This window comes from Vigna radiata, unplaced genomic scaffold (assembly GCF_000741045.1).
Source record: "Vigna radiata var. radiata cultivar VC1973A unplaced genomic scaffold, Vradiata_ver6 scaffold_194, whole genome shotgun sequence".
In the NCBI taxonomy this organism is placed as follows: domain Eukaryota; kingdom Viridiplantae; phylum Streptophyta; class Magnoliopsida; order Fabales; family Fabaceae; genus Vigna; species Vigna radiata.
Genome location: NW_014542196.1, coordinates 436,623 through 443,156, shown reverse-complemented (window position 1 = coordinate 443,156; position 6,534 = coordinate 436,623).

The window sequence follows — 6,534 nt, the reverse complement described above, 5'->3', positions numbered from 1 at the left end:
ATTTTTCATCTAGTTTCACCATGTCTATGGTGAACTAAACCCTATTGTTGTTGGGGGAAACAATGTAATCTTTTGATACTCTCTTTTATTGAAACTCTTGATAATTTATATGGTTTCCATATGTTTGATTGTTAATTGTTGGGTTCTCATATGTGCTTAAGGCCTTTATCGTTTAACTCATTCGGTAACTGTTGTTTGTCTTTATTGATACGGGGACGTACAATAATGTCATGAGCTGATGAATAATTTCTTGATTTTGCAATACCACCTAGGGATAGGGGTAGGACGATCAATTGCGTTAACTTCTGTTCTATAATGCGGTAGCAAGCCAGTAGTTAATGTTAGGCTCTTTTCGCCGAGGGATCAGGCTAAGGGTAGGCCAAGAAATTCGCATGACAAATAATTAATCAAACTAATAATTCAAGAGGAGTAGATAAGAGAGAGCGGATAAGATGAAATTGTAAACCCCCAACAACTCCATTCATCCATTGTTTCCTTTTGTCAATTGAATCAATTTCTTTTGCATGTTAATATTTTTGTTCTCAAATCAATTTATTAATTTTTATTTTCAAGTCTTATTATTTTAATTCACGTGAACGAGAAAGCCTTTCGAGTCTCTTGGGAAGAACGATATTGGGTTTTACCAATTATATTACTTGAACGATTTGGTACGCTTGCCAATCCGTCAACATGTGGCTCTAAATTGGTACATGCGTTTAGAAACAACTCATATCCACTCTTGGAAGGATCTAGTGGATGCATTCCTAAGGCAGTATGAATATAATAAGGATTTAACGCCTAGTTGAGTACACCTGCAGAACATGGTGAAGAAAGAGTCTAAATCATTCAGAGAATATGCCTATAGGTGGAGAGAAATTGCTCCTCAAGTAGAACCGCCTCTGAGTGACAAGGAGATGACTGCCATATTTCTAAATACTTTACAACCACCATTTTATGAGCACGTGATAAGCAGCGTTTCATCGAGTTTTGCTGATATAGTAATGATTGGAGAGAGGGTTGAGGGTGGCATAAGGAATGGAAAAATTGCACTAGATCCAAATCTGGTGGCGAGTTTGAATGGGTATGATCATGGGCATGAGAAAAATAGAAAACAAAAGGCTAATTCACATTTTACTGCCTATTCCCAGATGTCGCATTCCTATGGGTCCAATCGAGCCATTGAGCAGAGAAATTATAATCGCAATGAGAAGGTCGTCAATCTCACTCCAATCCCCATGACCTATACAGAGCTGCTGCCAGATCTTCTCCGCAATAACCTCATAGAGGTTTGCCCAACCAGGCCGATACGACCTCCTTACCCAAAGAAGTATGATATAAACGCCAGGTATGATTATCATGAAGGAGCGCGTGGACATTCAACAGAGGCATGCAAGGCTCTACAGCATAAAGTGTAATTCTTGATCGATTCAGGATGTTTAAGATTCGAAGAAAGTCAATCCAGCATTGTGGCAAGGCCTGAGTTCGCCTCTACAAACGCCATGGACAAATGAAGAGGACTCTAGGACTATATAGGAAAGCATGGGTTATTGTAAAAATGTGAAACTGATGTTTTGAGTTGTCTTGCTGTAAAGATTATGCTCATTGATATTGTGCATTCATCCATGACTTTTAATGTGAGCTTTCATTACGTGGTTTCTCCAAGGTTTACTGGAAATCATGTCCTAATAGGGTGTCGTGGATAAAACGAAAGCTGCAAATAATGAAAGGAAAAACAAAAAAAAAAATGAAATCAATCTTGAGTTACTTGTCTTTCTTGCAAATCGTCAAATTTACGTTTTTCGAAAATAAAAAAAAAGAAGTGAAAAAGAATGATAAAAACCAAAAGTTGCAATGTCATAATTTTTTGAGGTCAAATGTCTAAAAAATAACAATTTGGCGTTTCCTTTCTAGATATTTGCGCACATGCTGCTTGAAAAACCTTCACCCTTCACTTTCCCAAAATAAAGGATTTTCCCCACAAACACTGTCATTGCCCTTAGTAACAAAGTAAACCTTTACACTGGGGCAGATTGGCCTGGCCAAAATTCTTCTCGCTTACGCTAGTAAGGTGATCCTTGAATCCATTGAGATAAAATAATTTTTTTAGAAAAAAAAAAGCAAGAAAAGAAAAAAAAAGAATAAGTCCTCTAGATTGAAAACCTGAAAGGGCAGTCTAGAAAAGAAAAAAACGACTTATGTTGAGGTCATCTAGTCGCAAAGTTAATCTTTTGAAAATAAAGAAATCAGAGTTCCAAATGATGTGTGGCCTTCTTGTCTTTATCTAAAAAACAAAAATATATCCATTGTCACCCCATTTGAGCCAAAAATAAATTATTTCTTAAAATTTTCCCAAGCAAGGGTTATCATCAGGTAGGAGTCAACTCATGATGCAAATGAAGAGCACTCAGTGATCAAACAAAAAGAATTCATCAAGAAGAGAAAAAAAAAACAAAAAAAAAAAAACAAAAAGAACAAAAAAATCACAAAGTGATGATGAGCAAAAAGAATGAAAATCAAAGTTCGAGAAAAAGCGAAAGTGCTCAAAAAGTCAAATAGTTGATGCAATGCCTAGATGATAACCCTTGTTTCAAAAAGTAATAACCGACAAACATTCATTTGGGCCTTTATATCCTTTCTTTCAACACCTTTTAGCCCTTAGCCATGTTACAAGCCTAATAAAGTCCACGCAGATTGGATTATGTTTGCTCAAAATTTCTTAAAGCTTAATTCTACGATAAGGTGAAATGACTTTCAAAGTGTCATACAAAAAAGAAAAAATATAATGTCTCAAGAAGAGGGGATCTCCTTAACAACTAGCCAAAAGCACGCAAAGGAAAGTTAAACCAATTGGGGGTCATCCTTTTAGCCCATTACCTCTTCCAAACAGAACCCTATGCCAAAAAAAAAACTGGGACAACTTTGTAAGTCTCACACGAGTTTTTCATCAATCCATAACCTCAAGACTGGAGCAACTTTGCAAATCTCATTTGAAATTTCACCCTAATTTCCATACCCCGGCTCATTTTCCAAAACATCAAGCTGGGGCACCCTTTGTGTATCTCGTGTTTCATCCTGACATTCTCATATCACATCTCCTTTGAGGATTATATGAGGAATGACTTATCCATACAGATATCCCATTCTCCTCTAAACCTTTCTAAATGTCTCTCGTTTTTTCATTTGCCTATAAATTCAAGCATGTGTGCACTGATGTCTCGAAAGAAAAAGTCAAAATGTAACTATCTCAAATTTAGATCTCGGATGTATGACATTACTCAGTTTTCACAAAACATTGAAAATGAAGACCAGTTTGATGATTGCAAGATGACTGACTCAAGTAAAAACAAATGCAAAACAAAGCAAATGTTTTTCATCAATTCATAAAAAGCAAATTTTTCGGATCGAAACCCTCTTCATTCATTTGAATGGTTATTGAATCCTTCTTCTCCAAAAATACAAAAAAAATAACATTCAGATTTTTCTCTTTCAAGCCAGATTGTTTCAAAAATCGAATTTCTATCAAAATTGCAAAACATTTCACAAAATTATGAATTTCAAGAATTTCACAATTTGTAAGCCCAATTTCTACACTAGCCCCTAAACCCAATTCCTACACTGGTCCCTAAGCCCAGTTTTACACTGACCCCTAAGCGTAGTTTTACACTTGCCCTAAGCCTAGTTTTAAACTGGCCCCTAAGCCCAGTTTTAAACTGGCCCCTAAGCCCAGTTTTACACTGGCTCCTAAGCCCAGTTTCTACACTAGTCCCTATAAGCCCAGTTTCACCTGGCCCATAAGCCCAATTTCCATATTGACCCTCAAAGCCCAGTTCCAAACTGGCCTCTAAGCCCAATTTCTACACTAGCCCCTAAGCCCAGTTTCCATACTAGCCCATAAGCCCAGTTTCGCCTGGCCCGTAAGCCAGTGATAGGTTTTCAATGTGAAAACCCAAGCAAGCACTCTCCTTACTCTCTCAACAGCAAAACACAGAGAAAAGAAAAGAATCGAATTGTATTATTCAACAAGAATGTAGTATGCAACAAGGATATCAGAGGCTTAACCCTCTACCACTGGATGAATCAGTCAATCAAGTAAGTGTCTAAAAGTGTCTTACTGAACCAATCAACTTCTATTTATACAATCATTCCCCCCAAACCACTTAACTGTATGACAGTTAAGTGTACGCTCCCCCAACTAACCCATCTAACTAACTCTCTTATTCCTCCTCTCATATACAATCCATCCTTGCTTCTCTTTAGGCCTATCACCTAGTTTCTACACTGGCCCCTATAAGCCCAGCTCGCTTGGCCCATAAGCCCAGTTTCCACACTGGCCCCTATAAGCCCAGTTTCACCTGGCCAATAAGCTCAATTTCCATATTGGCCCACAAGCCCAATTCCCATATTCGCCCTTAAAGCCCAGTTCCAAACTGGCCTCTAAGCTCATTTTCTACACTGGCCCCTAAGCCCAGTTTCCACACTGGCCCATAAGCCCAGTTTCGCCTGGCCCGTAAGCCCAGTTTCTACACTGGCCCATAAGCCCAGTTTCGCCTAGCCCATAAGCCTAGTTTCGCTTGGCCCACTAAGCCTAGTTTTCACACTAGCCCCTAAGCCCAATTTCACCTTATCCATAAGCCCAGTCAAGCCTGGCCCCAAAGCCCAGTTTCTACACTGGCCCCTATGCCCAGTTTCACGCTGGCCCCTAAGCCTAGTTTCTACACTGGCCCCTAAGCCTAGTTTTACTGGCCCCTAAGCCCAGTTTCCACACTGGCCCCTAAGCCTAGTTTCACCTAGCCCATAAGCCCAGTTTTTATACTGGCCCCTAAGCCCAGTTTCACACTGGCCCCTAACCCAGTTTTACCTTGCCCCTAAGCCCAGTTTTCACACTTGCCCCTATAAGCCCAGTTTCCACATTGGCCCCTATAAGCCCAGTTTCCACAGTGGACCCTATAAGCCCAGCTCGCCTGGCCCATAAGCCCAGTTTCTATACTTGCCCTCAAGCCTAGTTTCTACACTAGCCCCTAAGCCCAGCTCGCTTGGCCCACAAAGCCCAGTTTCTACATTGGTCCATCAAGGCCCTCTTAACCTCAAATTTTTCTTTTTATATCGGCCCTCTGCTTGGCAATGGTCGAATTTTGGTTTTTGTTTTGTGAGTTTAGCCCTCTGCTTGGCAATGGTCAAATCCAAGTTTTAGTTTTGCTATCGGCCCTCTACTTGGCAATGGTCGAATTTGAGTTTTTGTTCTGTGATGTTGGCCCTCTCCTAGGCAATGGTCGAACTTTCTTTGTTGCATCATGGTACTCTTAATTATTTTTTTGTTATCATTACTACTTGGATTGGTTTTTTTTTTCCTCTTTCTCCTTTGGAACCCAGACAGAATTAGTGTTTCTATCTTTACTTACCTTTTACTCAGAAAATACGAAAATATCAAATTTTCATATTATCCAGTAATATCTAAGAAAAGAGGGGCAGCTGTCAACACCCAATTTCGTCCGGGTGGCTAAATAATAGAACTTGTTTTTTTTTACTTTTATCTTATTTTATTTTTATTTTACTATTTTGTTTAGTCTTTTAAAAAAAAGAAGAAAAGAAAAATAATTGCAAACGAAAAAAAAAGGGAAAACGAAAAAAGAAAAACAAAAGGAAATAAGGAAGAAGAAAAAAACGGGGGGAGGGTGCACATGAATAAAATGGGAGAGGTGCTACACGTGATGAATTGGATTTGATTTCCTTGGAAAAATGCCCATAAACAATTAATATTAATGAATGATAGATCACTTTAGAATTTTTTTTGGAATAATTTGAATCAACATTATGCCAATAATTCTAAGCAATAATTAAAAGTAATATATTGATTGCACATGCTTTCAATACTATATATTTCATTACTACACTTCAATATTTATTGCACATGCTTTCAATACTATAAAATTAAGAATAAAAAAAAGAGAAAAATTACAAAATAAAAAAAATGGTTTTAGAGATTCTTACGACATCTTTCTTTTTAATAATTAAATATGGTTTTTAGTTTGTTCTTGTTTTATTATTCTTTAAATATTTCTTAAAAATATAAAAAATAGTTTTTAGTATTTTTTGTTCTTAAATTCTTAATAATTTTTTTAGCTGTAATTTATTTTCTATCTTCATATCTTTCCTTAAAAAATATTTACGTAAATAGTATCATTATTCTTAGGTAAATATTACTATTATTCTATATGCATTTATTATTTTAAGTTTTGTTTTAAACATTCACGTAAGTACTATTTTCATATTATAAAAATTACAAAAATGAAAAAAAGTAAAAAATAAAAATATATAAAGTATTAAAATAAAAATAATAAAAAATATATGTTAAAGGTTAAAGCACATGTGTGATCGCACGCATCGTCCTTGTGCTAAAACCTTTTCTTCTTTTATCTAAAAAAAATATAACAAAATAAAAATGTTTTAAAGGTTTAAGCACGTGTGTGATCGCACGCATCGCCCTCGTGCTAAGACCTTTTCCCTTTTTATAAAAAATAAAATATGTTTTAAAGG